Below are 26,575 nucleotides of genomic sequence, written 5' to 3'. Positions count from 1 at the left end.
ATATACAAATGTACATAATAAACACAAAAAACTGTTAGCATTTTGGTTTACTAACAGAAGCTAAAACAGTGTGCTTACAGTTCCAGCATCTGGTTTTGCTCTTTTTGCCCATGTGCTGCTGTGATCTACTTTTGCTCATATAATAAAAAATAATGGTAGAATAATATTCTCTCTGATATGTATTGTCCTTGCTCAAAGAATTTATTAGGTAGTTTCAATTCAGTTTGTACTCTGAAGGGATAATGTCATTACTTTATGTTCAATGAGGCTGTTGGGTTTTATATAGAACTAATTACTATCTAAAACCAGCCTAATATAATTTTAAAATATGGCATCACCAAGTATGAAGTCATAATAAATTGAAAAATAAATGGTTTGAAAAAATTTACCCTGGTTATATTTAGTAAGTGGCTCAGGGGATATAGGGATATCCTCAAGGGATATGAAAAGGATGCAAACTTTCCCAAACTGCATTTGCTGTTTTTTTGAGTGGCATGCACAATATGCACATTACTGGAAAAAATAATTCATATTTATCTTATCTCTTCTGGAAGTAAGTGCTAAAACTTACCATTTAACTAATTAAACTTCCAGCTGGTGGTTAGGGAAACAGACTTGGTTGCTATTTTTAAAGTATGACTGTTGCTGCAGAGATTGTGTACTCAATCACATTGAAATATCCTTGTAATTAATCAATTGCTATGAACATTAATCAATTTTTTTATATATTATCAATTGAATGAATTTTCAATATTACTAAATGAATCAAATGAATTACTATTTTTTTAGTGGTACAAGAGCTTGGTACAATGATTTTTCTCCCCAGCAAATAGATAATGTACAACCAAATTTGTTATTACGCATTTGCCTACTCACATGGTGGCATGAAAAATAGCCTAGTCTGTGAATTTAAGGAAACCATTAAGGGAAGCTTCAGCATGAAATTGAGAAAATTAAATTCAATAATGGGAGTAAAAGGTAGCATCTTCTCTGTGGGATGATCAACCCAGCATATATGATTGCTTGCTAGGACAGGAGACGTGGGCGTGATGAGTCTGCTGCATTCTTGGTTACCCCTTGGCACTCTGGAGTAGGGAGAAAAGAGACTTTAACTGTTGATGCAGAAGGCTAACTAATCCTTCTATGGATTTGAATAGATAAACTCAGGCACTAAGTGAAATGTGGCGTGGGGTTTATGGGGTCAGGGCTGACACACAACTTTTTTGGTCACTGAAGTTAAGGTCCTTAGTTGTATGAATGGAACTGAGAGTGTGGAAACTACACTTGTGAGAAGAGTGGAAGTTGTTTTACTTCGTCTTTCACCTGGGAAGCTTTTGAATCAAATGGAGATGAAAAAGGCAGATTTCTGTACAGTAACTGAGAAGCTGAAGGTTTGTGCCAGTGGCAACATATGTGTTTGTTTCATTGAGCTTTGTCATCAGGCTGAGGAAACTACCCTGTGTTTTACTGCTTCCTATCCCTTGCTAAAGGGTCAGAATACTGAGACTAGAGAGAGATCTAGAGACTAGATCTTTTTATGAATCTTCTTTAAAAAGAGCAGTTCCTTGAAGAAGTTGTCTTGCTGTCCAGTGTATTATGTAGAATACCATTCATCCACTGGTACTTGTTCTGTAGGCACTCAGTATTTTAAAATGTGAATTAGATGTAACTGATGCCATTATGCTTGCTATGCATCTGAAGCTAGATCTATAAAGCTGCTTCGATAGCTGTTCTGCAATATCGACTCCATTGCTGGTTTTGTAATTCTTTGTTTTCCTGCATCTCAAAGTGTTTATTGTGCAGATCCAGCAAAGTGTTCATCATCTCTTCCCTCATATTACTCCTTGGAGTGTGTGGACTTAGGAGGGAGCTTTGTTTCCGAAATTTTAAATAGTAACAATGGAATCTGCCTGAACTGAAGTGTTCAGAGGGAGTCAGCTGTGTCTACCATCTACAGCTGGCATCTCGTTTTGGCAATGGCCATTGCTGGAGATGAGCTTGTGTGCAGAGTTTAGAGTACTCTTGTTCTGGCTGTGTCTTCCTATGCCTGTATTTCCAGGTGGTCCTGCTGGCTGCTGTGGGTCATGCCAGGGCTATGCTCCATTGCTGGTGCTCTGGGCTGCTGTGAGTTTACTAGGTGTATTCGGATGGTCCTTGCTTTGTGTGCTGTCCTCTGTCTTATTGGGACTAGGTTTAGTCAGTTTTGGCTGGAAATTGTCCGAGGATTTGCCACAAAAACTTCTTTATCTGAGATAAGTTGATAGCTGAATATTGTGCCCCAGCTCAAGAGCTGCTCTGTGGGGTCTAGCTGCCTACACTTGAGCTACGTTTGTGTTCTGTGTATGTTTGAATTGGTTTTTGTTTTCCAGGTCATGCATCACCTACCAGCTGTTGTCCTGAGTATTGTGCTTTTACAATTGGCTAACTGCTTCTCCCAAAAAATAGAGATGTAGGTTTTTTATTGCCTTGAAGAAATTGCAATTGTACAGCTCCTTCATAGCATTTCTTGACCTGATGCCAGTTTCCCCTGCCTTTCTCTAGCCCCTATGAGGTGTCAGCCCTTGGGATGCTGGTAGAAACCCTGTCTCAGAGCAGGAGCAGGGATTGCACTTCCAGCTGTTTAACACATACGGGATGTTGCCAGTTCCTGTTCAGCTGCACATTGTAAATAATCTTACTGTTGACACCTTTCCTATCTACTGGGCTATTGTTAGTCCTGTGCCAGTTGTTGTTTGGAACTTGTTATAACTTGTGCCACTATTCACAAACATTTCAGATTTTGTAATTTCCTTATCTTATAATTGAATATTTAAAATCATACATTTATTTCAGAAACTAGAAAGACAACCTGGCAGAATTTTGTTATACTGTTTTAGTGGTAGACTGTAATTGTATAAGGCTGTCTATTCACTGGGACAATTTCTTCAGTGACCCAAACTACTTTCCATTCTTCAGTGTCATTTTAATCCATTCACCTGCTTAAAGCTCCAAGATCTAGCTTCCTGCATCTGATAATGCTGATTCCTATATCTGATACTGATGCTTTTTAAAACTATAAGGGTTGTTTTCTAGAACTGTAAAGCTGAGATAATTTTCTTTTGTCTGTGAAATAGTAATAGAGTATAATTATTTATATATCACTGGTCACAATCAAGTAAAATAATTGGATTTAGTTGAGTATAATTTTGACATCAAATATTATTAATTAATAGTTAATTAGCTAAAATAAACATCAGAAAAGTTATTTATTAGAAATCACTAGGAAGCAGAGTTATATACTTATAAGTGGAATCTACTAAGTGAATTCCTTGCTTGTGCAGGCAGAATCTCTGCTACAAAAACACTGAGAAAGTAATGGCATTCTTTGTACTGTGAGAAGCAATTTTCTTTATTCTATAAATCTGCTCTGCCATCAATAGAGAAAGTCTGGCATCCTCGTTGATTTGAACTGGATCTTCTTGTCCTCTGGCTTATATTTGTGTTAGTACTTGGAAGACCTCACAATTATCTGGATCATTGTACTGTTGCAGTTAAAAAGAAGAATTTTAGAAAAATCCCATGGTGCTGGTGGCAAGCAGTGAGTCACCTAGACATTTAAGCAAATCTCAGTCATCTGAAGGTGTGTGTCCAGTTCAGCTACTGTTCTGTGCTTTCTCTGGAGTCAGCAGTGAGAAGGAGGCTCCTCCAAAAGAGAGCCCTTCCTCCACATGTTCAACAGTGCAGATGACTGATTTGGATGATGAAGCACATGTCTTTTTTAGGCAGCAGCATTTGTACTTGCTTTGTACTCAGATTGTCAGCCCTGAACTTTGTGTAGTTTTGATACTTCACTTTCTTGAGTCACTCTCATTTTGACATTTAAAATCCATAACTTGTTCAACTGATCAGCAAGTGACAGGAAAAGGAAATTTGTTAACAATTTGTGAGAAAGTTTAGAGGCGAAGTTCTGCATATTGAGCAATCACTCTCTTATACAGTTTTGTGAAAGCAGTGCTATTTTTTTTTTTTTTTTTTTGCTGAATACAACCATCTAAAAACTGAGATCATTAAAATTAATATTTTATTAGTGACTACCTAGCTTTCATTACTAGATACATATTATATTTTGAGAAAAAATTAGGGAGGGGAAATAGGGATTCTGTTGTTCCCAAGTACACAATCAGAGTAATTTATGAGCTGGGTATTAATAATTCATACATTGTATTGATATTACAAATAATAATACAAAGTATTTATAATTCATACATTGGTACCATTCCTGCATTCCTGCTCTGGAATCTTTGTGTGGGCCATCATTTGTCAGCATTGCATCTACTGTCCAGTATAGAGAAAGTTTTTATTATTTATATATAATTGAGTAGTTTATTTATATTTGAATAAGAACATATTTTGTCAGATTTATATGATACATAATAACTTGTCTAAATAAATTTGACAAGTTCAGAGAAGATGCAGGTAGCCAGAAAACAATTATTTTATTATTTGAATTCCTATCTGATTCATTGTTAAACTTTTATTGTCTCTTGCATTTATACTCTGAAATACAGTAATTTCATCTTAATAGCTTTTGACCATAAGTTATTAGTCCATTTTGTACCTGTCATTATTCATAACTTCTGAGGACAATTTAAATGAGTGGCTGCATTTTGCAGCTATTTTTTGTGCAATAATAAATATTAATTTAGCAGCAAAGATGACATATGCAGAATAGGGTGTTTCAGTGTTGATAGTTGCCCTCAGAACTTTAAATGCACATTCTTATGAATGGAGTCAAGCACAGGGTACTTACTGCATCTTTATCTGCAAATCCAGGTAATAAACTGGTTAATTCTAATGTTACTCTAGTTCTTAATTTTTTAATTTGCTTTAAGAAATAGGCAAAAGAACAGATGTAAATGAGAGCTCTGCCTAATAATGGGCTTGGTGCCCAAATCCCAATCCTCACTTTAACAGGAGCTTTCTAGTACAGTGGGATTTTCTCTGACTGATAATTGCCCAGGTTCCTACACTGACTCTGTTCCCTCTTCAAACATTCCTGTTCTCAGCAGCCAGTACATACCTAACACATGAATCACAGCCTGAAAGTGCCTGTGTCTCTTCACTCATTGCATAATGAGCCTACACGGCATGGTGGCTTTTGTGACTTGGACTTCTCTGTGAAGTGCTGTAATAAGATGGGATGAATCTTGATTTAAGTACTGCTTTACCTAAATCCTCTGAAGAGATCAGTGTCCTGCATGTGTTCAAAGAAAGAACATCTCATGCTTTCATCTCAGAGCAGACCTACAGCAAATGCAGTATGGTCTCAGCTGCTGGGGTTTTTTTGAAAGAAACAACCTTTTACAATCAGAGGATGGGTTAGCTGTCTTTTTCTGGAGAGCACTAACCAAGAACTGGAAGACCTGACTTTCAGCCTAATGCAGTTGAGGTTTTTCTGCTTCAGATGAGTTTCTTGCATACTAAGTGAAATTGTGGGAATGTGTATGAGGGGTGACTCCCAGTTTTGAAGACAAAGGCAAATTGTTAATGAAGTTAATTATATTTACTAAATAGATTTAATTAGATATTATTTAAAATTAATAAGCAATTAATGAATATTGTGTCAAAAATAATCTTTTTAAAAGAATGCATAATGTTCTGCTCTGTCTTTTCCAATGATGAGTGTATGCATTTCTTTTCTGGGAATATGCAGTGCTGAAACATGGTAGCACAAGTGAGTTTCCATTCTCTCAAGTAGTTATCCAAGTGTCCATTAGACAGTGAAGCTATTGGTTTTGCCTCACCTCTGCTTACCTCTGCTTCTTAAAACTAGGTCCTAGTCATTTTGATCTATTTCTGTACCCCTTATTAAATTTTTTTGCTGCCTCATGCAGAAAAAATGTTTTCTCAGGAGCACAGGGACAGCAGTACTCTCCTGCTATGCGTTTGATAGTGCTAGTTCACAGCAGAACCAAGGTTTTTGAATAAGAAGAGAAACAGGTGAATTTTACAGTCACTGAAAGTGTCAGAGAGGAAGGGACCTCCTCATGACAATGTTGCTGTAGTGTTACCTTGTATAAAATAAGCCAATAAGATCACTGCCTGTTTTACCATCTCTTAAGACAGAAGCAATTATAAACTTCTGATCTTAAAGAGATGAGAAAGTAAATGAGGAAGAAACAGTATGGGATAGGTCCTTGTAGACTGATGTCTTTTGTTAGTGATTTCTTGATGTAGATGTCTGGAAGGTGGATCATTATATGACCCATGTTCCTGTCTGTTGTGTGAATGAACTGGGATGACATTTTAAGATCCTATTCAGGGGCTGAAACCTAGTTCTGATCACATGAGAAAGCCAAACAGCATTTTCTTCAAGGTGCTATTGTCTTACTCTACATTTCGGTGAAAACAGACCTCTCCACTGCATCTGCCCTTTCTGTTACTGTAAAATTGGCCAAGCCAGAGAGTTTGAGTTGTCAAATGCAGCTCATGGGATGGTTCAAATGTGTCTCTATGGCTAAGCCCAAAACTGCTGAAGGTGGGGGGGAGAAAGCCAGCAGGGTTCCAGGGGCGGTGTTCACATCATCCTTGAAACACGTTAAACATCCATCTTGATGCTGCAAAATGTAAATCTTCTACGTAGAAAACAATTTCAACTACCTATTGTGCAGTGTGGCTTGTAGCTTTCTGTTTTTCATGTGCAGAAAGGTTTACTGACTCTATGGATGCTTTGACAGTTGCCTATGAATAATGTAAAAAGAGCATTTAGTAAGTATCAAAGCCCTTAGTTCAATACCTCTTCAGACCATTGAGGCAAGAAAAAGCTGATGTAAAGAAGATGGCAAATGGCTGTAGAAAGGTAGTGCTTTTACTTTTTCCTGCTTATAAGTGTAATGGAAGAAAACATAATAGGAAACTACAAATCATGCAACTAAACATGATGATTAAAAATTACCACCTTTGAAGTTAATGTACAGTAAACTGCTGGAACCAAGGAACACAAAGGGGAAAAAATGAGGGATAGATAATGATGAGTAATGCTGTCTTGACATTTATGATCATCAGGCCGAAGATAGGGAGGATGGGTTTGTTGAACAGCTCTGCCATCAGAGTTATTAGTTAGCTAATAATAGTCTTGGATTGGAAAGCAGTTCCTGGGAATCAGGAAGCAGTTATCCACTTGAGGGGTTTTAAAGGCTTTATCAGCTGGTCACTGTAATACAGAATGTGAACTTGGACCACAGTCCATTCACATATGGTTGTCATTTGAAGAATAACAGCACATCAGAATGGTTTGGAGAAACATCTTCTAGAAACAAGCAGACCTGTACCATGCAACATGGCAAGATGGCTCAAGGTAGGGAATCTATCCTGGGAAGCCACAAGTGAAGCATTATGTTGTCTCTCTGTCAGAGGAGCATTTTGGGGGACAGTTAACAGCTGTTTCTGGATTAATTCTTTCAATATTTTTCTAATACCGACAGCAGCAGCAAGAGCTGTGTGCCCTGAGGAAAGGATGCAAAGTACAACTGAGCTATGGAGTTCACCACCTGTATCTGCCTATTAGAGGGGTTGACAAACTCCTGAACAGTATTATACACCTTATTTCTGAGACTTTAAGAAGAGCTTTGTATTTTCTATGATTTAATTTAATATATTTTAAAATAATGAGAGCTATGCAAATTTTCGAAGTTCTTTGCTATAGGTAGTAAGTCTTCATTAATTTTTTTGGAACTGCTGTACCTGCACAATATATAGTTTTCATTTCTGCCCTTGAAATATGTGTTATGTGAGGCTGGCAACCTGTGGGTTTTTCTTGTCATATATTTAAATTACTTCAATTTTAGATATTAAAAACTTGTGTTTTCCTACAGAATTGTCACAATAGAGTCTTGTTTTAAGATTCTGTTCTCAGGAGGGCTAGGGCCTCTTACTGTAATTTAGTAGTACTTACTATAGTTTAAGTTTTAGTACTTACTATAGTTTAAAATTCATTAAGAATACTGCTCAGGAAAAAAAAAAAGTTAGTATTAATGAGTTAGGTGCATTCATGGTAGTATAAGCTACTTACTGTACATCAGTCTGGTTTTCTGCACGTAGAAGTTTAGAATTCTCAGGTCATTTCTCCGCTTGTACATTTTGTCACCTTAAGAAGGTTTTCATTACTCTTAATATTTTGATTAATTTGCTGACTTTGGTTCATTCATGCATCTTTGATTGGACCTGAGTCTCATTTTTTCCTTTGAGTTGTCTTCATGCTTTTGGGTGTTTGATACTTGAATTCTGTAACAGCTCCACCCAGTTGACAAGGACAGTAGGTTCAAAGTTTTAGTGTATGTAGTTTTTGTATGCAAAGCTGTAGCTTGAATCTCTTTTCCAGATTTCTTACTCATTTGCTAGATCTCAGTAACAGGTAATTAAAAAAAAAAGCAGCATTTGGTTCTTATTGCTTATTTTCTTCATCTTTTGCCTTATGTAGATAAATTATTCTGATTTAATAGTTTAAAAAATACAGTTAAAAACCCTGTCAGTGAAAGTTACTGAATAAGCACTAAATAAAGTCACTTTGTTCATTGCTAATAGTAAACATTAAGGGTAAGACTGACTGCTTTTTTTTGTTCACCTTTTTGTTAAAACAGATAAAGGTTATTTTCATCTCTAGCATTTGCTGGCTGGTCACTGTGTTCCATGTCAGAGAGAGCCTTGAATAATTTCTTTGAAGGCAGTATTGAGGCAGAGAATTAGCATTCTCTCCAGCCAGACTCCGCTGCACACAGGTTGGTTTCCCATTTGTCATGGCAGTGTTTTCATTAGGTCAGCTGAAAAACTGCCCTTCCTCCTTCAGAATGCAAAATGAGCAGGGAATACAGCAAAATGAAATTACGGAAATAAACTTTAGATAATGTACGTCAATTAACCATGAAAGCATTGGCATTTAATCTTACACAAATTTTAATAATTTGCTTGAGCACACAAAAAGCAAAACCACAGATGTTTTGCATTGGAGTTAGAGTTTGCCTTCTTTTTATGAACTTTAGAAGACAAGGTTGAGCTCTCTATATGCAGTGAAATTGGGCAGCAAACTAATGGAGGATGTGAAGAGATTTATCACTTCTTTTGACTCTGTCCATCTCTCTGAAGTTGCTACTAACACTCAAATTTGGAAATGGGGGTTTGACAGAAACTTGGGGAGATCACAAGAATTTGTCTTGCTATAAAACTGGTCCTTCCAATACTACCCAAGTTGTTATTTTAAATAACAATTCCTAGCTAGAAATTCAGTCAAGTAACATTTCCCCATTTTTGTCAGGAAAAAAGTACATCTTAGTATAGTCTGTGTCCTGGAGCTGTTCAAATAAAATCAGATCTCTACCACATGCTGGATTTTTATGATATAAATACTTCAGACTTCTAAATTACATAAATAGAGCAGGCAGTTTTCACCCTCGAAAATAACTCTCACATTCAGCTGGTGGATAGGAAGATGTTTATTTTGGGTTGTACAATTCCCATAATGGAGAAGAAATTACTGTTTTGCTGATCTATTTTTATATTGCTGATCAATTCTCTTTGCACAGTAAAGATACGGTTCTGATTCAGATTTACAATAGGATTTGATCAGTCTCTTCAAGATCAGAGAGAAATTTCTTCTATTTTATAATTTCATTCTTAGGAGTCGGCTGTGTGGTTTAATATTCTTGCCTTTTATTTAGCCACAGATTTTGTTTGGTATCAAAACCAAACAGATGCCCCAGAAGTGTAAGAGTCAGTGTTTGAAACTGGAAATACACCTGACTGCAAAACACTTGGCTATTGCTGACAGCTACATCTGCCCCAGCTGTGATAGCAGCACTGGTGGCCTAGAGCTGCCAGGGGAAACTTGAAACCCTGCCTTCTTCCCTGCTTTATAAGAAAAACATCACTGACAGAGATACTCTACTTTTTATTTAGAAAAAGCTGCCTCAGGGAGCTGTAGAATCTGCTGGTGTGGTGCTGCTCTGAAGTAAAACTCAAGCATGCTCTGCTCTCTTTGGCAAGGCTCTGTGCTGAAGTATTTGCTTGCCTTATTTCTGCTCTCTGGGGAAGTAATCTGCCCTCCTGTGTACAAAAGTGTGAAGGATTCATAATTTTACAATAAAATGTCTGATTCTATGTTTTACATACAGTGGTCCTAGGATGCCAGAGGCTTTGCATTTAAGAACAGTATATTTTATAGTCTTCTGGCTTCCCCAGGTCATTTCTCAGGCAAGAAGTGCCAGCCATAGCCATGGGGGAAGCAGACTCCAAAGCCTGCCATCAGCAGGTGTTTTTGGAACTCTTAAGCAAAGCCTGATAATTCCAGCATTGGTTGCATGCAACTCAGCTGTCACCAAAACTCTTGCTATCTGGAAAAACAAAAAATTCTTCTCATTGTACCTTTTAATCAGAAGTTTATAATTACACCTCACTGAAGACTCCAGTGGACAGGTTATTGTGAAGAACTTTTGCATCATATCAATACTCAAGAGGATTTTTCTTTCTCCCCCCAAGCCAAGTCATTGATCTTTATGCTTACAGGTGATGTCAGAGTATGTTTGGCAGCAAGTCATGTTCAGACTCTGGCTTTTGTGACTGCTAAGACCAGTAAACAATCAAATACTCCAGCCACATAGGGAAGATTGAAACAGGACTGAAAAAAGAGGTGTGAGATATGAATTCCTAAGGAGCTTAAGGAATGCTTCACTTGTTTTTCTTCTGGCAGCCAATACCCAAATACTTCTTTTAAAGCCTCATATAAAAAATATAATCTTACATTTGTTATGTAGACTATAGAAATGCCATGTGAATGCTGTGTGAAATTCAGATACTATAGCACTACATTCACAAGATTCATACAGCTGTCTGGGCTGCTAGGTATAATTTGACTAATTTTTCTTTGAATTTCTCATGTTTCTTTTTTCATTTTTGTTTCATATGTTAAAGCCATGTGAGATAGCATGGTGCCATTTGTATTTGCAGTCTGCATAATCCAATTTTTTTATTGCCTGTTTTGAATCATTGTGTGTGTGTTAGCCTTGTGTGTTAGGACCTAACATCTAGTTGCTTTCAAAGCAAGAGGGTTGTTTACAGAAATGCACATCAGCATGTTTGCGTGCCCTTTTTTTGGTTGCTCATGCTTCCAACACATTCTCCAGTGTGCTCAGGAAGAGCAAAACACCAAGTATAGGCCAGAGTTTCTGTTTGGAAAAAAGTAGTTTGTCTTACAGTGGAAGTCCAGTGGATTTAATTTTTATGTATGCATTCATTTGCAGTGACAACAAGGAGCAGAGCATTATTTTCATCATACAATTTTGAAGTATTTTATGTCACTGGAAGAAAAATAAGTCTTGTTCATTTTCATTCCTGTAGGCTCTGGTGTAATTGTGCTGTAATAGAACTGTCATACAACTGCCAGAACCAGCCCTGCAATTCAGCCTATTGGTGTGTATAATGTATATTTTGTCAGGGCTAATTTGAGCAATGTTGTCAATTGCATATCATAAAAAAGCTGAAGCACAGGATAGCTGTAGGAGGGCTGAAGTAGCACTTGCTGCTCTAAAGAGCAATCAGAAATAGTTCAGAAACCAAAGAATTTGACCCCACTTTGATGTGAAAAGGGAGTCGAGAAAGAAGAACTTTAATTCCTCAAGTGTAGTTCAGCACCCCTGGGTCTGTTTAGCATAATTTGAGACTTGGCACCCTGTGTGTGTGTGTGTGTGTGTGTCTGTTGCAGAACTGGCTGGCTGCAAATGTCAGCAAAAGTCAGTGTAATCCTCCCTCTGAGGAGGCACCTGCACTCTGGGACAGAGGGTCCTGTACAGTTTCTGCTGCACCTCTTGGTGTCATCAGCCCTTCTTCTCCACGTGCTAGAAGGGATTTAGAAATGTGATAACTGCCCAGGAGCTTTATAAGCTGTTCTTGCCATGTCCTAAGTTCATTTATTGCAAAGTCAGGTTTTAATTGAATTATTGAGGTTACATGTGAATAAAAGTCTGTGTGAGGGGAGATACTGTACTGACAAAATCTTCTGAGAGCTGGGATTTGTGATGTATGCCACAGTCCTGGGAGTTCTTCAGCTGGGGATGGTTTGGAAAAGCAGCTGTTGAACAAAAAAAAAAAAAAAAAAGAAAAGAAACTTCAGCATTTGCCAACTCTTGTCTGTCAGAATTCAGAGATGGATAGTGCATTATTATTTGGAACACTGAGAGTTCCTCTAACAGCTAATATTCTTTTGTGCTGAGTGGTTTCTTGTTACTGTTTATTCCCTGCATTCATGGGGATTTTTTGTAAGGTAGTGTGTGGCCTAAAATAGGAAGTTTTCTTCAGCAGTCTGCAAACTGATGAAGCAGTCAAAAGAAAATGTAGAACAATCATTTTTGTAGAAAATACTGAAGGAAAGTTACATCCTCAGTCTCTAGTGACAAGTAAGTGTCTGTTTTCTCCTTTGCATTAAGAGATGTTACAAGGTGACAGGAGACATCACTGCTCCTTTAATACAAATGTTGTTGGTGAGCTTCCTCCTAGTATCTGCTGTCTCCACTTGGCATTCAGGGATGCTACACCAACCAGTTTACTTCAAAGGCCTGCACAACACAAAACATACAGCCAAACATACCACAAATTGATATGAAAGTGGGGATCTGTAGAGTAGAGGTTACAGTTACAGGCAGTTTTTACTGATTTTTATATTGGCATTGTTTCTACTTTAACTCAGGAAAGAAATAGCTTATCATCGATTCTGGAAAATATTTTGGGAAAAGTGCAGGGTTAGTAACTGAGAAAAATATAAGTTGTTTCTTGTCCTTCAGTTGGAGGATACAGTAAAACATTTTTGTTGTCCAATGTGGAAATTTTTTCTTGCAAAATAAATAACAGTGGAAGTAAAACAAAACAAAGCAAAAACATGGAAAGGGATGTTTTTCCAATAGGTTTTCAGGGTGATAAATGGAAATAAATATGGAAATATTTCTAACCAAGACTTATCTGCCTTACTTTCTGTTTCTCTATTCACTGAGGAAAGTAGTTTGTTTTTTTTTTTTTTTTAAACTTAATTCAAATTCTTAGGATTGCAATTAAAATTCTTTGAGCAGAAAACATATATATATAATATATTTAAACTGTGGGAGGAGTTAAAATGCAGGCTGTTAGGCATCTCTTGGATGGCCATGGAATTACAACTAAAAGGTATGAGAAATAATTTAACATGTATTGGGAAAGTCTGTAAAAGCATTTTTTATAAATTTCTGTAAAACACAGGAGACTTTATATGCAATATAACAAAGGCTCAAATTGGAACCTAAACTAGTTAAATACTCTGAATTTAGAGCATCCAAAAAGACATTGCTGCAAAGCTTTATAGTATTCCTTGATATTCATGGATGCTTTCAGATGTTTAGCTGGATCTGTCAAAAGTGGAGTACAGTTCAGCTTCCATCTACAGTTATATTCTCAAGGGAGATTTTCAAGACAGTCCTTGGTATAAGCAGTGAGATGAAGGAATAAAAATTTCTTTTTGAGAATGAAGCAACTTTAGAAGAAACTTCAGATATTTTCCTTTATCAATTCCAACTCACTCATGATAAACATAAAAAAATTCTCATTTGGGATAGAAAGAGTTCTGTGTCAAGAAGTGAAAGCTTTAGTCAATAGTTGAGTTGAGCTACACAAAAGCAGCTCTGTTTTACAGTTTTAGGCAGTAGACTGCCTGGAATATCTTGTCTGCTAATTGAGCTCACCTAGTATGAAACCAAAGCGAAAATATCTGAATTTTCCTACCCAGGTAACAGGCTATTTAGTGGATTTTCTTAGCTGAAAGTAAAACCATAGTTTTGAAATATCTTTGGTTTTGAAAGAAGAAATTTGAGGATGCTGAAGGGCCAATGACAACATGATTCTAACTGTAAGAGAGTGAGAGTTTTTGCAATGTTGATACTTTTCTCGGATGAAATTGCATATACAGAACTGAGCTCCAGATTTTGTAATATGTTAGTTACACTGAATGTAGTGTTTTCGTCCCTTGCTGTATTTTTTGCTGGTTCCCAGCTGTCCAAGAACCTTATTTATTTGAATAGATTTAACTGTGGAAAAAAAATACAATAAAAGCCATCCCAGTTTGATTATGTCATACTTTTAGCAATGAATCTGTCACTGTGTCCATCTGAATTGTGGCAGGCTATTTCTCCTATTTCTTTTTCTGCTAAACATAGCTTTCTTGGTAGTTATTTATGTTAATTTCAAAAATGTAGTTTCCTTGCTAGGGAACACTGTGGTCTAGCAAAATGATTTTCTGGACAGGATTCTCATGAAACCATACTGGATAGACATAGGAGTTGGACAGTTTTTTCCCCTCCCTCATTCTGCAATCTATGAAAAAAAAAAAAAAAAAAAGCAGAGCCGAAATTAGATTTGAGAAAAACATGGTCTGCAGGTGGATTGTTAAGGCTTCCTTAATAAAAATTTTTAAAAACAATAAAAGAATAAGCAGATTGCACCACTCAAGCAAATGCAAACAAGTTTTTCTTCTGAGTTTTTAATCAAAAATATATAATTATAGGAGGTATACTAGGAAACAAAATGAGAAGCATTTCTTAAACTAAATTTCTTAGTCCTAAAAATAAGTAAGCAAAGAACATTAACCATCTGTATAGATCTTGCAGTGTTTTTCCTGTAGCAGGCACTTCCATAATATTTTATAAACCACTTTGATCTTCCAGAAATTCCCATCTACATAAAGCCTTCATTATCTTTATTTGTGGTTTATCTTCCTCTACCGCTCCTCCACTTTCCTCTTAGTAAATGTATAACATACAGGATAATCCCCTTCAAAAAGCTTTTGTTTACTGACTCAAAAAGTTGTTACATCCCCAAACTCTTTCTGCAATTAGAAAACATTTCAAAATTTGTGCCTTCCCCCCCCCCCTCATGTGAGTTATTTTTGAGAATTAAAATGAAAACAAAGCATGAGAAATTAATTTCTAACCTAGTAATGACAGATCTGAAATAGATTGGAGGAACCAGTTCTCAGTTACAATAAAACTGGTATCTTGGCCAAGGAGAAGATTTCTTCCAGCCTATCAGTTGTGAAAAGCAGTCCCACTGTGAATAATGTTTCATAACTCATTGAAAAAATCCACTTAGTTTTTGAGGGAAAAAAAAAAAACGTTTCAAAGTCCATTAATCTCTGGAACATGGGACATTTATTATGTTCTTTTCTAAGGCTGTTTTTGGCTTTTAGCTTTCTAACTGGTACAGTATAGCCAGATTTCATAAGCCATGCAGTCAGACCAGGCCAAGGCTTATAGGAGGCATGGAAATTCACCAGGTATAGCTCAGCCAGTTGTGAGACACAACTCAGCATTAACACAAACAGAATTTAAGTTTGTCATCTGATTGTGTTTAAAAGCATGTTATAACTTCCTTTAAAATTGTTTTCTCTTATATAACCTTTGATTTTGAAATTTAGCCTTGATATATCAACATACATCTGATGTATGTGTGCTTCTGAGAGGAAAAAAGCAAACAATAAATCAAATCTAGATTTTGCACATCATATAATCCATCATTGGTTTATCCAAGCTCCCTGCTTTCAAGGGACCATGTTGGGAAGGGCAAGGTTCAAAGCACCATGCTTGGGAGAGTGATAGTTTCCTAAGCAGTGCACATCTGTTCATGAAGTAGTGTTGTAATATGCAACCATGAATGACCTTCTCTATAGTTCATATTTTAAAGGGAGACCTAGGATGATGTGGACATTTAGATCATACAGTTATTATAGGGTGGTGTATCAGTTTGATCAGTGGAAATTTTAACAGTGATTTCAGTCAGAACTGAATTTGGCTATTATTTTACAAAATCTTAACAAAGCACAGATGGAAGACGTGATTTATTTATTAGCACAAGCTTTCTAGAAATAACTATAAATGTAAGAGAGAACCTTGTAACATAAATATAGCATCACATAATGAAATCAACATTTATTTTCTTAATTCTCACTCTTTATGAGATATAAGCACTAGAAGACTTTTCAAGACTTGTTAGAGCTGTAGACTCTCTGGAGTAGGGGCAAAGGATTTTGTTTTCTCTTTGTCAAGGAGAATCAGTAAGATCTGACCTCCTGAGAGGTAGGAGGGAGTGGGTGCAGTGAAAAAATTGCCTTAAAGATGTCTCCTGCAGAAGAGGAGATGCATTTACTCAATCTGATGTTCTCCTAAGGTGAAGGACAGTCTGGGAGAGCTTCTTTCTTGGCAGATGCTGCAGAAGCCATTCTGCAGTCCATGATGGTAGTGAGTAGCATGACTCTCAGGATGGGCCAGAACAGCAGTGTCCTCTCTTAAATGGAGGCCACAGTCCACTGTTGACTTGTCTGTTTTCTCTCCTTTCTTCTGATATAAGGATAAGTTTGTTTTTGGGATGTGGGTCCTTCTTTTATCAGAAATTAATATTCAGTAGTGGTTTATTGCTTGTTCCTTGTACTTATTATTCCCTTATCCTTACTAACTGGAGAAGGATTGGAAAGCAAAGCAAAGGTAAATGTTATTTTCTTAGCCTGATAAAGATCAGGGAGTTCTCTGGGGTTCAAAGAGGTTTTCTTCCCTCTGGCAGGCACTCATGGTGCTGTGAGCAAAGTAATGGCTGTCAATAAAGTAAAACAGATGAAACAGAGGACAAAACCAGACTGGTAATTAATTGTGGTTAATCGGTATAATTCATTAGCTTGTTTCTGAAAGCAGTCACAGAATATCTCCCTTGTGAGGGATGAGAGCAAATTAGAAGCTAAATATTCTTTCATTGTAATTATTTTTAAGAATTTTCTTAGTGTTTCATGATACATGGACTAAAAAATATCCACTTACTATCAGAATAGTAGACACTTTATGTATACACTCACAAACAAGTTGCTGCACTACTGTATCTTCATTCCTTCCCACCTGTCATTTGCCTGTCTTGGTTTCCTCTGACTATGAAATCTGGGGGGACTGAGCACTCACTTTGAAATGGCTCAAGCTCTGCTGGATCCAAGTTTCATGACTCACTGGCAGCTGCAGCAATGGAGCTTTGGCAGCCCATGTGTGGATAGGAGGAAACCTCTCACTTCTGTCATGTGTTGGCAGAGCATGCAGCAGCCATGGGCATGGTCCCATTTGCAAGCACAGGAGAGGAGCATTAGTGTTGGAGCTTGATTTACTCTTCAAACAGCTGATCTGCATCTTTTGCATCAGGTAAAAGAAACCCCACAGGCTAGATAGAAGCATCCCACAGGCTGAGCTGTGTTGGTGCTGTGTGACATGATACAGATAACAGAGCCCCAGTCTCTCTGGATTCTGTGATCTGACATAATATACATAATGTTAATCAGGAAAGCTCTCATAGTGCTTTCCTAACAGTCTTAATCTCATTTTTCATTATATGGGTTCATTTATATCTCTGAGAGCTTATCTTAGTTTTTTTTTCCTGTCAGTGATGTCATCCAAAATCCTAAAATTCAGTGTTTTATTTATTTTTGCCAGTGGAGAAATCTGTTTTCTATGAATTGTAGAAATGGAAGACTAATGAAAACAGAATTTCAGCACAGTTATTCTCTTAAAGTCATAGTGGTTATGTCATCATCCTTCTCACTCTCCTCGAAGTTTGGGGAAATTTTAACTGTTGCCATAAACTATGCATAAAAAAGATAAATTGTGTTCCATCCACTTTTCCTTTCCACCTATACTCACTCAAACATTGCCTTCCTTTGAGGTAGTGAGGTGTACAAGTGTATGGTTCTGTCTAGTGTGTCTTGGGGCACAGGTCTCTTCAGAAGATACTTACTCAGGATCTTATATTTTTATTGTGAAGCTAAGCATAAGTCCAAATCTATATACCATAACAGTAAGATACATACTTTGATGTTTTTACTGCATTGGTTGAGAAGGGAGATGACCCCCTGGCAGTAAAATACATTCTCTAATGGGTTCAAGAAGTCCTGTGAGGCTCTGATCTGGCTACATGCCTAATAGATAGGTTTCTAACTTTCATCTTTTAAGCCCAGCAGGCTGGCTTAATAGAAAAATGAGGAGATGGACTTCTAAGCATGATGTGATAAACAGCATTAGCATTTTCTGTGTCTACAATGCCAATTCTGCCAAACCATGATATCATCCATACTGATTTTACAGAGCAGACTTTGGTTAATTTGGCATCAAGATAAAATCATTAAATCATTCAACATAGAATATGAGCTGGCATTTCAATTGGGCGGTAGGGAAAGAAAAGGTATGTTTACTACTGGTGACGTTTTTAAACTTAAAGGAAACATATTTTGGTTTATGTTTATCAAAAAAATCCTCTATGGAAAGGTAGTTTGATCAGGGAGCACATGACAGTAGAGAAATTATTTAAATTTTAATTCAGATTTATTCTAATCCAAGTGATCAGTATCTGACTAGAATGAATATCTGATATTTAGAGATGGTAGTTCATATTACAGGAATTGATGATATAGTTCATTTCTCAATGAAGTAATTTTGCATAAAGTGATACTTTCATTTATTGGTTAATTTCAGAGAAGTTGCAAAAAGTAAAAATTATTTTGCTTATTAGCCCAGGAGAAGCTGATCTTCCCTGGCTATATATAAATGTGAGGTTTACATTAGTAGAATGGCAGAAAATCCCATGACATGTTAAGGGTTTCATCAGTATCTAGTTTTGCAGAGAAACATTTAATGAAAAACAAGGGCCTACATATTATTTAGCCTGTTTTTAAGGAAATGAGACATAGATGACTGTACTGTGCACTTACTGGTGTTTATGTGGTAACTTTTATAGCTGTTGTGTGATTTCTAACTCAAGTTTGAGGATGAATGCAATTTCCCAAAGTAAGTGCACCTGACCAGTGAGGAGTGTTACCTCATGGTTACCTGTTGTGCTGGAAGCACACACACCTGCAGAACAGGCTGCACCTTGTTGAGTTCTTAAGTGAGAGATACATGGCAGGCAGGTTGTGGGGATACTGGAAGGGTGATTTACAGAGTGTGGACATCAGCTGTAGGTGCCATGGGATAGTGGCATACGGTGAGGAAAGAAGCTGGAATTCTTACTGAGGCAAGGCAGACAGGAGAAGCTGCAGGATTCATGTATCTAAGGCTTCTTCAGTCATCTGCTCATGCAGCAACTTGCATTTGCTCTATGAGTATTCAAGTAAATGCAAAGAAAATTTGCTAAGCATTTTCTGGTTTAGTATGTGTAGGTGAATTGTTAAGCAAGATGGAAGCAGAATTCAGATATAAGAGAGGGTTTTTTACTTGCTAGTACAGCTAGAGGTAGATATTCTTCTGTCTTATAAACAGGTACCTTTTCTTAATGGAAATGTCTTAACAGTATTTCACAAATTAAAATGAAGTGCTTTTAATGTGTCATTCTTTTAGCAGCTCTCTTCAGTGCCATGCACAAAAAGTTAACACCCCAATACTTAATTTCCTTTTTTTGTGTGTGTGTACCATTTCAGCACTAGTATGCTTATTCCTGAGGCTTGATACTTGTAGTAATGTATTGAATATAACATCTGATTTTATCATAGAAACATACCTTAAGGATTGCACAATTAGTGCTTTTGTTCTCTAATTGGAGTTGTTATATTAAGTTATTTAGAATTCTGCCTCTTGACAGAAATTTTAAGGCAATTCTTCTCCAACTCCTGCTAAAATATTTTGGTTGCTCCCAAGGAGCTGATACAATGTCCTTTCTCTTTTTGTAAGTAGAGTTAAATCCAGATCTCTTTTTAGTTCTTGGGCATGCACACACCAGCTGAAAAGCCTGTAATGAAGAATTGGATCATTTGTTTAATGGGTGTTCTGCATGATAGAAACAAAGGCAGATGCAGCTCCTTGCTCTTCCCAGTTAATCCAGACTTGTGGAACATACTTTGAAGTGGTGACAGTTTTATGTTGTTCGGAGTAGAAATTAATTACTCTTTCTAAATCAGTTGAATTAGGGTTTAGAAGGTAATACAGGCTACCTCTGAAGCCCACAAGTCAGGAATCAGAAAACTTAAATGATGTAGAACATGTAATTTTCTGCAATATTTCTTTCTGTTGATTCCAGCGATAATTAAAATATGAACCTTTTGGCAGTTCCTAGAACATTTTTATCAAATTTTACAGTGATGGATTGAAGGTCTCCATGTCCAGAGGTGAACAGGGTTGTTAGCATAACTCAGCCTGAGCTGGTTGAATGCATTTTGCTAACATTATTCTCGAGGGTACAAGATGATTTTCCTTTTGTGTACCAGGAGAAATATATTACAGGTCTTTGACAACCCTAAATTTGAAGGCCCTTGATAAATTGTTTGAGCTTGGTTCACTCTGGCAAACCTTTTTTATTTGATGCTTTTTGTTTTCTGTAGATGCTTCTGTTGTAGCTATTTTTTCAAATGTCCCTTTATCTTTCAGAGCAAATACAGTAGTGATACATACAATACATGAAAATGAGGGAGTCAGTAAATGTGATTTTTTTCCATTTCCTGATACATTTTGTGTGAAATAGGAAAGCACTTTTCAAAGCTAGTCTTAACTGGGCTAGTAATTGTTCTAATTGGTCAACGGTGAAGAACATCCTTTGTATTAAATACTGGGTAAACCACCCTAAGCTGAAATACTGGTACCTCATTGAAATACCTTGTTCTTTATAGATATACCCTTATAATAACCTGGTGCACAGAGTGATCTCAGGTGTGTAGCTGTTATTGCTTCTATGTGAATGAAACTTGTCTGAGTCATTTGTGGTTGTGACCAAACCCAGATAACAGCTATGTTATCTGCAGGCCATTAAGCACCAGCAGCCTGGCAGGGTGAGGGGCAGAATCAGAAGAATATGAGAAAACTGGCAGCCTGAGATCAAGGCAGTTAATATGTGAAGCAGAAGCTGTGTGTGCAAGCAAAGCAACACAAGAGATTCATTCACCATTTCCCATGGGCAGGCAGGTGTTCAGCCATCCCCAGGAAAGCAGAGCTCCATCACAGGTAACAGTGACTGGAGCAGACAAACACCATCCTTCCAAACATCTCCCTGTTCTTTCTTCCCCCAGCTCTGTATGCTGAGCACAACACCACATGGTCTGGGGTGTCCCTGTGGTCACTTGGGGTCAGCTGTCCTGGCTGAGTCCCTTCACAACTCCCTGTGCACCCCCAGCCTCCTCCTGGCAGGGTGAGGGATGGAGCAGTGAAGCCTTGACTCTGGGTGAGCTCTGCTTGGCAACAGCTGAAACATCCCTGTGCTACCAGCACTGTTTCCAGCCCTAATCTAAAACACTGCCCCACACCAGCTACTCTGAAGAAAATTAACCATCCCAGCCATAATCAACAGACACATGCTAGAACAGGGACATCTCACAGAATCTTATGCATCTAATGCTCAAAGAGTAATGCATAAGCAAAATCTGTGGCTGTCCAAACATGCTCATTGGATCACTGAAATCCAATAACTAATAAACTAGTTTGTCCTTCAATGAACTGGCAGTTTAAAGATACATGAATGTGACCAGTTGCCAGCTTGAATACACCACTTATATCTATTTATGCCACTTATATTTATAACTATTACCACTATTTATAACAATAAATAGCACAAAGTAAATTTCTTTATTCTGAGTATAGAATAAAATTCATTAATTCCTGCAACATATTGGTTACCATTTAAAAATAGTCCCATATTTTTATAAAAAATATTTAATTGCCCAACTGTTAATAAATGGTGGTAAGGGTAGCTATGAAATAGAGGATTTTCTTGGTTTTCTGGTGTTTCTTCAGCATTAAAATAGTATAGAAATGAGGAGGCTTGCAGTTTAGAGTGACTCTAACTTGCTTCCCACTAAGACATTTGGAATACTCCATCTCATACCCAGAGGACATTACAAAGACTTTTAATGTTTTCTAGTGCTGTAGTATGTGGTAGATGGTAATTTACATAACTAAAGTTTGTTATCACATGGTTTCTGAAACAATACCAGCAAAGCAAGCTCCAAGATTCTCTAGAATAAAGGGTGGTTTAATCAAAAAGAAGAAACTTAGTGTCTGTCAAAAGGCAAGCACCTTTGGTTTGTTGGGGTTTTTTTAACCTCTTTTTTAATTCATAGCAAAAGAAATTCATGCATACACTCAGTTTGCCACAGGCAGATCTTTCTGGCTTTGCCAGAAGCCATTTCTGTCTTGCATAAAGAATGGTTTATCAAGGAGATTTTGAACAGAATTATGTATTCTCCAATGGGTATCATTGCCTTAAAGTGATTAGTTAGGGATTTCTTAATATATGGAGGGGATCTCCTGCTGTATTGTTTGGAATAGACAATATACTCTTCAAATGCAAATAGTTTATATTATTTCAATAGTACTTTAATATGTTGGAAATCCTCTTTGCAACGCTACAGCTAAATTAGCAGTGAAGTGATAATATAAAATGAATGACTTGCAGATGGAAGTGGAGGCAGCATCTGCGTGCTGTTTGTATAAGCTCAGTTTCTGAAAAAAGATTAAATAAGGTCCTGGTCCTTCATGATATTTATGTGAATAAAGTTCCTGATATGTAAATTTTTTTCAAGATAAGAGCCTTTGTAATTTCCCAGGCAGGAGCCATATCTGTCTCTTTGCTTTGTGATATACCTCCAGTATGAATGAACTTTAAATACTCAGTTTTAATTCCTTGCGAAAGCAGTGACTTAAGCTTTGGCCCCGAGTTAAAATCAGAATAATCAGGGAACAAGCATTGCACAGGCTCTTGGCACACTGACAGTTCTCTTTTGCACTGTTGGGTTGAGTTGTTTATAGCTTGGGTGTGCAACGAGCTCATCTGTAGAAGGGCAAGACCTTGGATCTCCAGTGCTCACAGATCTTGTTGCCCCTGTTTGCAGACCTCAGTAGCTAATGGAACAGCCTGCAGCCAGTAAAACATGGTGAGATGTTGCCGTGATTAATGAAAGCAATTTTAAAAATGGGTTAATCTCACTGTAACTTGATGGTGGCAGCTGGAAGTGTGGTTTTTCATGTCTTTGGTAGCAGCTCTGCCAAAGGCAGGCAGGGTTCTGGTACTTAGCCTGGGACTGCAGGGGCTGTGCCTCTGTTACAGGGACAGAGAAATGCTGAGTGATGCAAGGACCTGTGTTTTATCTTTAGCTATAGTCTTAACTTTCTAGTCAAGAGACAACTGCTACTTCAGCCCAGCTTCTTACAGTTATTGATACAATTTATACACAGACTTCCTAGTACGTGTTCCATTCACTCATTCTTTCAGCATCCTTTGAGTCTGCAGCCTGGTGGTGTCAATACTTCTCAAGAACAGCTGCAGGGGCAGATGAGTGATGCTAATGATGGGTCAGTAGCACACTGGTGCAAGGACGAGTGGCATGCTAATAGTGGGGGTCCCTGACTGCCTTCTCATAAATCCACTAAGGGACATTTTTACGCATTTTCCAGCACAGTTGGCTTACTTGTACTTTCTTAATTGATTCCCTGTTTCATATCATACTTTTTCGTCTGTTTACTTCTGCTAAAACTGATTTTACCTGACTCACTCCTTTACACTATGACTTACATTTTCTGGCTCATGCCTTTGGTATTTTCCTGTGTTGGTGTTGTGCTACACTTTGAGGGTTTTTCTAGGATTGTAGATAATTCTGTGATTTTTTTTCCATGACACTACAGTTAATAGTTTATGAAGGAGGTTTTTTTTCAATATTTGGCTTCTGATGATTGGAAATTTTTTACACCAGTGCATAGCTTCATGTGAATCTAAGCCTGGCCTTCAGCATATGATGTGAGTTAACATCTGAACTTAAGGAATACTAGTGTGATTTCTACACAATAGTCCCAGAAAGAGCTAAGTTACCCTAATAATTTTTCCAGTTTTCAAGCTTATATTTTGGTATGTGAAGGATATGTAGGAAAGGCCATATGTGTGGGAAGAACAAAAAAGATACTTAAAAGGATTATGTGGAGATGCAGAGGAGGGCTTTATGGAAGGGTGAGAAATTATTGCTAGCAGTTTGACTAAAGCTACTAGAAAAATGTCAGAAGTCCTTACTGTTCTGAGTCAGAACAGAAATTTTAATGCAGTTTGTACCTTTAAAAATGGTACAAACTTTGTCTAATGGTTCATACCAAGATTTTTTTTTTCTGTGACAAGCTAGCATATTGCTATTTTAATTGAGCCTTAATATCACTAGGTAGGTAACAACTTTGTGCATCTTTGACACTCCCTGTGTTTTTTGTCTGTGGGTGATGTTTTGCATTACATACTCCTCCTATAGTGTCATCACAATATATTCATATATGTGACAAGTACTACAAAAGGGCTTTTCTCTGAGTGGAGATTAATTTATAATGGCTTTTTTTACCATTGCTGTGCACAGCCAGTGCCTGGTGCTGGACTGGTAGGTTCTTCTGATTAACAAAGTCTGCAAGTGGTGTTTTCAAGATCTCCTTATGATTGCTTTGGCATTACTGAGTTCAGCAGTAATCTTTATCCATCACAGCTCACTCTCTTACTTCACAGTGTGATTAAGGCTGAAGAAGCGAAGATGTTCTAAAATTCAGTATGTTTTTCTATAAGTTTTAAAGTATGGAGATTCATACAAATCACTTCATTATATTTTACAGCCCACTGTGAATGGGAAAAGTGGAGAAAAAATGAAAATATTCTGCCTGTCTTCATTTAATTACATTACAGGCTAAAATTATCAAATCACATTTTTATGACATCTGATGCAATATTGTGAGTCATTGTAAAATGAATGTGATTGCTTTCCCAGCTAATTCAGTGTCTTGATTCAGGTACCAGTAGGTAGAAATACTTTGACTTCAGTGTTGTTACTCAAATATGAAAGAGGAGTATGATTTGATGGCTCTCAGAGCTGTCTGTGAAAGATGCTTATTTAGTCACCAGGAATGAATCTTGCTGGAGCATCTCCTTGCCTTGCTGTGTCCTGGTATGTGGGCAGGGGAGCCGCTGAGCTGGGAGAACTAAATTTGCTGGTGATTTCTTTAACCTTCTTTTTTCTTATTACTTTGCACTGCAGTCATAAGCTTTAGTTGAAATAAATGAATGTTAGTCTTTTAACAAGAAATGCAAAGGTTAGTGTAAAATAAAGGGATGATAGAAAATAACATAGAGAAAGTTATAGAAATACTATTGTTAGTAGTGTTAGGGATTTTCACTGAATATGGTAGTAAATAGTTCTCATGCCTTTGCTTTAGAAAAATACATAATTAGCCTAGAGAACTCAAAAAATCTACATTCTTAAAATGCTTGCCATTTTAGAAAACCATTCAGAAGCCTGATGCTGGATTTTTTTGTTTTAATTTATTTTCCAACCCAGCTAATCAATTTTGAAGCAAGCATGAAGACTTTTCTATTTAGAGCTGAAAGAACGACAGAATATATTGCATTATTCTGATGGTGTACTCAATAACTTGTTATTCCAAGAGCTACATACTCAAGATAAATGTCTTTCTTGAAAACCGGTTTTTAGAGTTACTAAGACTTCTGACTATGCAAATAAGTACTCAGCAAGGAAGTGAATGGAGAACAAAACTTAGGCATGGCAAAGTCAGTATTTTTCTGTCTGTGACTCTGTAAGAATAGTTAAAATTATTAAAATTACTTTTATCCACATATTCTCAGTAGTAATTTACAAAAAGGTAGAAATAATAAAGTTTTATAGATGGGAAATACCCTGATATTGTGTCATCAACAGCAGAAGGATTAAGCCTGGGTGTCTTAACATGTCCTCTGACTCATAAGTAGGGAGAAGGATGAGCCTGAAAGTACAGTCATCATCATCATCTTCATCTTCTCTCAGCACAGTGAAAAGTAGTACAGTAAGTCAGAGTACAAGAGGAACAGAGTAACAAGCACACCTTGACTAAGCTACCTACAGAGTAATACAGCTTTGGAGCCTAAGTGCCTGGATTTTTTATGGAACTTGTAGAATTAGGAATTGGACTTTAGATATATAAAATAATTCCATATCTTACATACCTAAATTGTTGACCTTTTGGCTATTAACCCAAATTAAAAATCATATTTATAATATGAATGAACTACAGTTAAAATCTGAAAATCTCTTCCTTTTATGTAGCAAACTTCTGAAGTGAATTCTCTATTGTATAGTGGTTGGGGTTGCTGTAGATCTTTGAAGCATTTGAAAATTGCAAGTGGAGCAATGGAGTGTTCCTACTCTTGGTCGACTGATCAAGATGTTTAGTGGATGTTGCTCCCAAACTGCTAAGTGAGGCAATTGAGATTTGGAGGTAGTTTGACAGCATCTACAGCTGTGAATCAGAAAAGAGTTGGTATGTAGAAGTCATACACAAAGTTGTGTATTTTTTTTTTTTTGAAGGGTATGCCAAAATTTGATGGATGGAGACAGATATAAGGAGGGGTCAGAAGAGATAGCACAGAGAGAAGAATTATGTGTTATAGAGAGCAAGAGTTTGGTGGTAGTATGTATCTGAGCAGGCATCTCAGTGTAATTTTCAGGATCAAGTGTTTCTGATAAAGTATTAATAACTTGGAAAAGTAGCTAAATCTTCACCCAAGCAGTTTGGAAAGG

The 26,575-nt window shown here is 37.1% G+C and overlaps 1 protein-coding gene across 4 annotated transcripts in view; it reads left to right on the top strand.

Moving 5' to 3' along the window:
- CNTN1 (contactin 1) overlaps positions 1-26,575 on the top strand; it is a 203,097-nt gene that overhangs the window by 31,814 nt on the left and 144,708 nt on the right. Inside the window, exon 1 of one of the 4 annotated variants that reach the window (XM_079303576.1) lies at positions 17,142-17,216. The exons of 2 other annotated variants lie outside the window; for them this stretch is intronic. The gene's annotated coding sequence lies outside the window, so the exon portion shown is untranslated. Of the gene's footprint in view, positions 1-17,141; positions 17,217-20,798; positions 20,884-26,575 lie in introns of those variants that run through there. One more of the 4 variants, XM_079303575.1, reaches the window with a different exon arrangement.

This window comes from Erithacus rubecula (genome assembly GCF_903797595.1).
Source record: "Erithacus rubecula genome assembly, chromosome: 4".
In the NCBI taxonomy this organism is placed as follows: Eukaryota; Metazoa; Chordata; class Aves; order Passeriformes; family Muscicapidae; genus Erithacus; species Erithacus rubecula.
Note: the sequence above shows the minus strand (reverse complement) of the source record. Positions and strands in the feature narration are given on the sequence as shown.